Source organism: Corvus moneduloides, chromosome 1 (assembly GCF_009650955.1).
Source record: "Corvus moneduloides isolate bCorMon1 chromosome 1, bCorMon1.pri, whole genome shotgun sequence".
Classification (NCBI taxonomy): Eukaryota; Metazoa; Chordata; class Aves; order Passeriformes; family Corvidae; genus Corvus; species Corvus moneduloides.
Window position 1 is genome coordinate 50,109,276 of NC_045476.1, and position 7,563 is coordinate 50,116,838.

Sequence of the window (7,563 nt, forward strand, 5' to 3'; positions counted from 1 at the left end):
ATTGACAGCTTTTCGTCCATTTGCCAGGACTTTAAGATAAATCTATTTTATAGACAACCTACAAAAGAGAACTGTAAACAGTCTTAGAACAAAGAATCGGCCTGCCTCAAATCAAATTCATTTGTTTATAATGTATGATCCTACTAGTACTCTAGTCTTTCACAAAAAAATGGGGTAGGCAAGATAATCTCACATTACAAAAAGAAACAAAAGCAAAAACTCTAGACATCATTTTAGCACATCTTAGAACAGCAGCAAGAAGCCCTACTTTTATTTTGCAAATGATTACATCAGTAATTTAGGAGCTGCACCATCATTTCCAAATGCATTATCTACAACAGGAAGCCTCAATTAAATCAGTTATTAAGCCTAATTAATTAAAGTTGCATGATTTCTTCACAGGTGCACTTGTTTTTGTTCAAGGGAGTCTTACTCACTCTTGGTCTTTTTTCTAATCGACCTAAAAAAGATCGATATATGAGAGTTGATACCACCTGTTGGTAGTTGAAGAATGAATTCCAAGTCATTTAGTTACAATTAATTTGGAAACACTTTCTCTACGACGGAAAGCCTACTGAAATTGCCTTTCTCTGATCTGAGAATCAATCATTTCACTTGAACATGGGGAGGGTTGAGGGGATACAACCCTTCACTCTGCAGTATTAAATGACCAATTAATGTTTTCTAGGTAACATTTGAAGTTAAGAGGAAAAGGAGAACTTAGATGATAACAACTTGTCAGAGCTTGAGGAAAAGCTCCTCTCACACAAATGGCCATGGCTGTTTAGCCAACACCAAGAACTCCCACGAGCTGCTCCACACAAGGCATAACACAGGAAGGTTTGCCGTAGTTTTGACTCATCTTCCCTCTCTTCCCACTCACATCCCGCTAGCTTTTCCAAGTATTTTTCATTTAGCTCTTCCATTCAACAGCTCCTTCAGATTTTTCTCATGGCTCCTACATTCATTTCTTGTCCCCTTTATATTCTCTCTTCTCTCCCTTTGTCTCCTACCTTCTCCCAATTTTTCTCCTCCAAGATAATTCCCAGGCATTTTAAAAGTGACTGCTCAGCAGTCAAGCAGAAAGGGAAAACCCAGGCACCAAGGGAACCTTACTGGCTAGGTCTAACCTGAAATAGACTGACACGGGAGCAATTAGAATGTAATTTTATGTAATAAGATGATTTATTCATTAGTACAAGGCAGGGATAAAAGCTTACAGCTGATGAGAGAAGCAGGTTTGTTACAGCTGTCAGTTCCACCAGCAAAATGTATTAGTCATTTAATTTCTTTTTTTTTTTTAAACACCGAAAGCATCCTATAATTACATGTATGTGCCCTGCCTTACAGCAGGAGATTTTGCGCTGAGTTCTTTATTTTTATAATGAAAGAAGAACAATTAAAATGTCATGAGATGATTTGTCTGTCAGTGAGTTTGATTGACCATGTACTACAAAAAAATGTATTTTTTAAATAAATAGTAAGATATTGGAATCAAAATACCCATACTTTTTCATAGAAGGAAGGTTAATAACTACCAGGTACCTTATCCAAGAGACCTATATGAAGATTCAGATGGTTTCTTTTCAAGGACAGCTGCTTTAACAGGAGTCAGCTCTTATTTCTTTACTGCTTTCAAAGCAATTTCAGTATAGAAGTCTGATTATCAACATCCAAAGCACTTCTAAAGTTGGGCTTCCAACCCATACTGATTAGTCCCAGCAAAGATTGTCATGGAAAGCATCTGAATCCTTGATGATGTGGAAGAGAATAAGATGGTCAAGGCTTTGGTTCATCATCTCACACACCAGACAGAAGGCTTGAGACTCTGTAGAAAGTAAAGAGCACTCTGCTTCATCTCTCAGTGATCAAAACTGGAGAGCACACTTGCCACTTTACAGTACCTCCAGGTAGAATTTATGGTGGATAGGAGTACTCGAAGCTTGTCCCTTTCCTATCTCCTGGAGAACAGGAATGCTTAGTCCTCAGCAAAACCATAGCTGAACAATGATTCAGTACTTAGTGGGACTTAGCTGGCAGCAAAACATTGCAGAAAGGACCCTTGCCTAGTACCAAGTTTCCCAGGTCCCAGGTCATTCCACTCTCCCCCTACTTCCCTTCTGCCCTCCAAGGACTTGGTGTTCTTCAGAATATGAAATTATGGACTAGACACCAAAGAGAGGTGCTTATCACAGAAACACTGGTGATGCTTCACTTTAGGCAAGATTCTCAACCTGCATCAACCAGATCCTGCTTCTGCTATTCACCACCCAGCAGTGGAGCAGGAGCACCACCACTGCACCGTTGTGGGGGGATTGGGTTGTTTTTATGTGTCAGGTCTCAGTAATTATATTAGCATGTGCGGCCCTGTTAACATTTCAGGCACCAAGATGAAACCACAAAGAGCCAGTCCATGATAAAAAGGAAGGCTACTGGTGTCCTAATCCTCCCCAGGGCTGTTCTTTCTGGAGTGGGGTGGACATCTTTACTCCTGTTCCCCTCCATAGTTTGCCAGCACAAGCTGCCAGCTCATGGTGGGATCTTGAGCTTGCCTGGGGTTTTCCTGCATCAGGAAACTGCCCCCCGATCATCATGATCCCCCTCTTACCTGCTGAATGTGCCTGCAACAGAGCTGATCACCTCAGCAATCCCTTGTCATTCAAGCGACAAAAGATTTTTCTTTCAGTTAAACTACACCAAGTATTTTCAGATTCAAACTTTCCCCCATCAGTCACCAAGATCACGAACACGTACAAAGTACTTACACGTCTGCTCAGCTCTGCAGGTGTGCAGCAATCCATTCAAACACCTCCTCCAAGACATCTCAGGTGGGATCTTCCCTTTACTGGGGCAGAGGGGAAGCACCTGCCTGTGCCAATCACCAGCAGCTCAAGAGAGGTGATCCTTCCCCTTTACTCAGCACTGGTGAGTCCTCTGTACCATGAAGTCCAGTTCTGAGCTCACAACTACAAAAGGGACATGGACATACTGGAGGAAGTGAAGCAAAGATTCATGAAGATGCTACATAGATGCCGCACCTGGAGAGGTGGAGAGCTCACAACCTGAAAACAGGAAGGCTCAAGGGTGATCTTACCAAAGTGTATAAATATCAGATGAGAGGGTGTAAAACAAAGTGAGCCGGACTCTTCTCAGTGGACCCCAATGAAAGGACACAAAGGGCACAGACTGAAATACAAGAAATTCCATTTAAACGTAAGAAAAAGCTTTTTTTTATTGTCAAGCTGGTCAAATAATGAAACAAAGTGCATGGAGACATTTGAAGTCTGCATCTTTGGAGATATTCACTACCTAACTGATCATGGTCCCGAGCAGTCTGCTGTAGTTGATCCTGCTTTGGGCAGGAGAGAGGACTAGACAATCTCCTGCTGCCCCTTCCAACCTTGCAAAGAGTGAGGTGGGTTTCTTTACCTTCCTCTGGTTCAGCATTCCCCCTCAGCCTCTGATCTTCAGTTTCTATTAGAAAGACGTTAATAGCAAAAATACAGTATGAGCTAATGGTCTGGAACGCTTTGCTCCCTTTAAAAAACAAGTCTGCTTGCATCATACTTGTGCATTATTATTAATATTACTCCTACCAGGAACAGCTGAACAAAAGCAGGAGGTGTATTTCTCAGAAGTTCCCCTCCTTCTGCTGCTTATTTCTCTGTCTGAAGGCAGCTATGACTGGATCAACATAAGTACCTCCGCAGCAGATATGCCAAACAAGCATAGTAGAGGGAAATCAACAGCAAATTATGACCTGTATAGAAAGAGACACTGTTTTTGTAGTCAGGTACTGTTTGCAGAAAAAGAAGAGGCATAAGAACAGCCTGTAATATTCTGGTAAATTCTCTCGAGGGACAAAGTCAGTCGTGTTTAAAGCAGATATTTGGGAGGCAGTTGGGTCCCATGTGAATACTCATGTAAATGCAGTTTCCTGCCCAGCCCGATGACAATTTACCAGAGGGCAGTGTGTTATCTGGAAAATGCTCCCCTGTGAAAGACCTACAGGCAGCACACACTAAATAGAATGTTTTCCAACAGGGTGAGGCACTTGTGGGTAGTTTGAGCCTTGTATCCAAACAAAGCTCAGTATCTTACTAATCATCCACCCATAACAGTCTGGCCAGCGCAGCTTGCAGCAATGGATTTGACAACCAGCTGAGGACAGCAGGCCTTTGCATAAAATAGATTAAAAACTTTTAAAACTGATTTAGAGATGTACTGAACAAGACTTTATAATGGAGAAAGCCTTTGTTGAAATCGTCCTTGCAAGTAGAACCTATTAATTGGAGTGCTGCAGGTCTCTGCAAATGTCAGGTTGCCTTTGGTACAAAGCAACTTGTGTGCAGCTTCCAATGAAGGCAAAATGTCAGCCACTTTTTAAGCTTTCTAGGGCTGACAAATCTCAATTGCACACAGTTAACCAGGGCTCTGTTCCCTACCATCTGCAAAAGAGAGTTTATGACACAGGTTTCCTCTTTTTAATTTACCCACTTCAAGGTATGTCGAGTTCACACACTTTTTTCTTGCTGATACCAACCTACCTAATAGTGATGGCTTAAGGCAATGTGATACATTAAAAAAAAAAAAACACAAAAGACAGAGCCAAGTAGAACAGAAAATATAGTTCTCCAGCCCAGCTTCCACTCAATACTAACTATACATACCTATGTCACTCTGCCAGACAGTTACCTTATCTCACTACTAAGCCATACATTCCAGAGTTTAATTATGCTGAATTAGAATGGGGTTTTTTTCCCACCAATATCATAGAGTCTTAGAATGATTTGGGTTGGAAAGGATCTTAAAGATCATCTAGTTCCAACCCCCACCAGCTATCACTAGACCAGGTTGCTCAGAGCCCCATCCAACCTGGCCTTGAACTCCTCCAGGGATGGGGCATCCCCAGCTTATCTGGATAACCTGTTCCAGGGTCTCACTCCCCTCAGAATAAAGAATTTCTTCCTAATATCTAATCTAAACCTACTCTCCTCCGGTTTGAAGCCATATCTAACTTTAACTTCCTTTGCTGTAAAATTCAATCTATTAATCCCCAAAGCAAAAACATAAGAACAACAACTCCATTTTGTTCAGCTCTGTTCTAGGTTTCTGCCTCTTTGAAGAATTAAACCTTCTCTTTACCCAAGTCTTTTTTCTAGCTCATAGATCCCAGTTTGTAGACATTTGACTTTCTTATACTCCTCTCTAAACTGTCTCTGGTGAGTTTTTATTCTTCTTTGGTGACTGATGCCAAATCTGGAAAAGGTACCTTGGCTAAAAAGAGTTTCTCTGTTATTTTACTGAAGCAAGAGATCATAGCATTGAGGTCACTGCCTATGTTTTAACTCTTAAAAAATTCTGTCTTCTCCAATTGTTTTTGCTGGATACTTGGCATTTAACTTGATGAAGCTAACTTAGCCTGGTTTTTACGCTACTAACATGACCAGTGCATGGTCAAAATACATGATTTTGCATACTCTTTAGAAGTGACATAGTCTTGCACAGCAACTTATGAATGGAAGTTAGTTATCATACTAAGATTGTTCATAAAAACAAGGAAAAAAATTGTAGATATTACACAGTGGCTGATAGTTCACGGGTTATTCCAGAATTAACGTAGCTTTTCTAATGGCACAATTGAACCACTTTTCACAGAGCCCCACAGAGCAGAGATGTAGGCGAATGAAATGAAAACCAGAAAGTAGCAGTCATAGAGGAATCTAAATACAAACACCAAAATGCATACATGTATGCATGCCAGTGCAGGATAGTTTCAGCTGTCATGGACAGACACATGGCAGAGAAGGACCCTGCCAAGCATTTTAAAAACCCAGGGTTTGGGGCAGTGAAAAGTGCTGCCTCTTCATGGCACACTGTGATTGTATTGTTAATTTGCCAAGAGCCAATGACCCAGCACTTTCAGCTTGTATGACATTTACCTTAGCATAAGCTTATTTATTTATCAATGTCTATCAGTATCTGAAAGGAGGATGGCAAGAGGATGGAGCCAGGCTCTTCTCAGCAGTGCTGAGCAATAGGACAAGAGGCAATGGGCAGAAACCGATGCACAGAAGTTCCACCTGAATATGAAGAAGAACTTGTTTACTGTGCAGGTGACTGAAGACTGGAACAGATTGCCCAGAGAGTCTCCCTCACTGGAGATACTCGAGCTATCTGCACATAATCCTGTGCCTGTGCTCTAGGAAGGCCCTGCTTGAGCAGGGAGGTTGGACCTGATGACCCACTGTGGTCCCTTCCAACCTCATCCATTCTGTGATTCTGTGAACTGAGGATGTTGATTTTATAATGAATGACCAGGGCTTCAAAGACCCTGGTCATATATTTATATGCCCCTAACTTGTTTCTTCTTGCCACACTGGTTCCTGAAAAAGCAACATTATTAGAGCAAACTCATTCTCCTGAATTAAGGTAAGTTCTGATTTAATAATGTATCTCCAACTACCTATCTATCTAAAGACCGATCCTTTCTGTAGGGCTTTTCAAACTTCAAGTTTAGTAAGTGGCAGGTACTGTGGCTGGCATGGCACCTAGAAAGAGGGGACATTCCAAAACAAATCACATCACTTGAGGATTTTAAATTGGAAGTGAATCCACAGAGAGTAATGGGAAAAGCACAGTTTCTGCAGTTAAATTAGAGACATCAACTATTCGAGGGCCTGACAGTACTTCTGTAGTAGCACTGACTTAACATTAAGCAAATGCTGATCACTTCCGGCTTAAGTCAGCCCAGGATCACTTTGTGTGTGTCTGTGCACTGATCCATGGTGGAAGGTCACCTTCAGAAAATGAACAAATGCACTTCTAAACAATTTGAACAAAGTATAAATTTTAGGTTGAGGTAGTGGTCATTTGATAATCTGAAAGCCTTAATGAGCTAGTGCTCCACTGAAGCACAGGAAGCTGTTTTGCAGATTTAAGAGGTCAGAGGGACAGATTTACTGTGTTTGTATAGGAACAATTAGACCTGCCTTCTCTCCTACAACCGGGGTGAGACAAGACAATTCTGCCACCTTACTGTTGAGCTGTTTATCTGACGACACACTAAAAAAAGAAATGAATAGATTTATGAATCATAAAATTATACTAACTGCAGTGGATGATGAAATTCATGACTCAGGCTACTAAGATTACCATGTTCCAAATTATACTACTTGCATTTCTTTTATTTATTGCTTTGCATCTAGTATAATTTGTAGTTATCATCAATTAAATGACAGTCATAAACGAAACTTTTAAAAGATAAAAAAATTGATCATGATGTTGAGCGGAAAAGCAAATAAAAATGTCAAAAGATTAACTTTATAAATTGCCTGAGGTATTAAAATATTAACGCAACTTGCTGGCCTGTCAGCGTGCTCTGACTAGAAAATTTTCAATACACCAAGTGTTCAATAAACCAGGTTCAGCATTTTGGCTCACCTAACAGCACACACAGGTTGTTTCCTGACACTGTGTTCTTGCAAAGGACTAAAACTGTAACTTCTGATAGAGTTAGGAGCAGCAGGAGCTAATACTCCCCCCCGTGTTTGAAACAGTGTA